This window comes from Gavialis gangeticus, unplaced genomic scaffold, assembly GCF_001723915.1.
Source record: "Gavialis gangeticus isolate Ggan-Ray unplaced genomic scaffold, GavGan_comp1, whole genome shotgun sequence".
In the NCBI taxonomy this organism is placed as follows: Eukaryota; Metazoa; Chordata; order Crocodylia; family Gavialidae; genus Gavialis; species Gavialis gangeticus.
The window spans coordinates 15,815,630-15,817,091 of NW_017729015.1; the positions used below are offsets into that span (position 1 = coordinate 15,815,630).

The 1,462-nt window shown below is 55.4% G+C and overlaps 1 long non-coding RNA gene across 1 annotated transcript in view; it reads right to left on the reverse strand.

Moving 5' to 3' along the window:
• The window catches only part of LOC109294104, a 762-nt gene extending 670 nt beyond the window's left edge, over positions 1 to 92 (reverse strand). The window contains exon 1 of the long non-coding RNA XR_002096466.1: positions 24 to 92. This is a non-coding gene — a long non-coding RNA (uncharacterized LOC109294104). The remainder of the gene's footprint in view (positions 1 to 23) is intronic.
• Between the last annotated feature and the right edge of the window lie 1,370 nt (positions 93 to 1,462).

Consider the following 1,462-nt stretch of genomic DNA (forward strand, 5'->3'; position numbering starts at 1 on the left):
TTCAAAGCTGTCCAGAAGAGAACACTCTTGTGTAACGCTGAGCTATGGTGGTGGTGGGACGAGGAGGGGGGAGGGCGTCTGTCACTTTGTTTCAAGGGGTTTTTAGATGGGCACCTGTGGGTACCGCGGAAAGGTGGACTCATGGTGTTACAGAACTGTTTGTCTGCATCTCTTTTCCTATTTATTATTTAACTGGTCATTCCACTTCCAGCCAGGCTGCAATCAAGGTGACCTCCGCTCCTAGAAGAAACCTGGACTTACACGCACAGTTGCTTGTCCTTGAAATGAGTCTCACCAGCACACTTGCTAGCAAGCCCTCTCGCTTTTTGTACGCTACTTTTTCTCGGTGATAAAACAAGACACCAACCGGCCAAGTGACTGGGCAAAGGGGTGGGGGTGGGGGGAGGCTCTCTGGACTTCCTGTATTTATTAAATATTGTTCCTCTTCAGCTCTGACCATGTTGCTGTGTCATTCTCTCAATTGGTTTAATTGAGGCAGAAACCGAAGCTCTACCAATGAACTGTTTAAAACTAAGACACATTTTTGTATTAAAATTGCTTGCAGTAACAACAGTCGGTCTCGCCTCTTATTTAATCCCAGCTTTACAGCAGAGTCTGGAGTGGAAGGCGCGGGCAGCTGTCCGGGAGTCTATGACGGATGTAGCCAGAGCACCGCAAAAAAAATGTTTTCCCGAGATCTCCCATCCTTCTGCAATGTCTGTGCTTTCGCCTGTGATGAGGGATTCTCCCATGAGTGGTGTCCTCCATGCAGAGCCCCCTAATTTGGCCACAAAGTGAAGGGGGGGTCCTGCACAGACTGGTCGCAAAGTCTCCAGACAAACAAGCAGCCATGCAGCTGGCACCGAGCCTGCAGCGTCCCCATTTGAGAGCCAGGACCCGTTTTCCCCACCACATTTTCCCTCAAAGCCTCCCTGAGGTGCTCTTGGCTCGTTCCCGCCATGGTGGCATTTGAACTCGCGCTTGGCTGAGGAGAGGGCAAAGAGGGGAGCAGTTGGCTCTAGGGTGGAACAGCCAAATAGCGAAGGGGGTTGAGTTGCACCCATGTAAGAGGCAACAGGCAGGAGGAATGGGACGACCAGGGGCTGAGGGCTGTAGGGCATCAGGGCACGCTCCTCCAGGCCGCACGCGTGCAGCCCCGGGGTGGCGCTGCCTGAGGCGGGCTTGGTGACACCCAGGGACGCGTGTGCTTCCAGGGCCGTGACCTCCCTGGCTGGCCTAGGCCGGGTGCTCTTTCTTCCTGTACTTGTGTGCCCTCAGGGAGAGAGGGACGCACTTTGTCTGGGCTACCGAAAGACAGGCAAAGCACTACAACTCTCGGTTCCAGCTGCCGGAGTGTGGCCGAAACGCCAAAGGGGGCTTGAGCCGCCGGCCCCAGAGCAAAGCAAGCCCCTGCCCTCGCTCCCGGCCGCCCGCTACCCGCCCTCCACCAGCCCCCCAAACC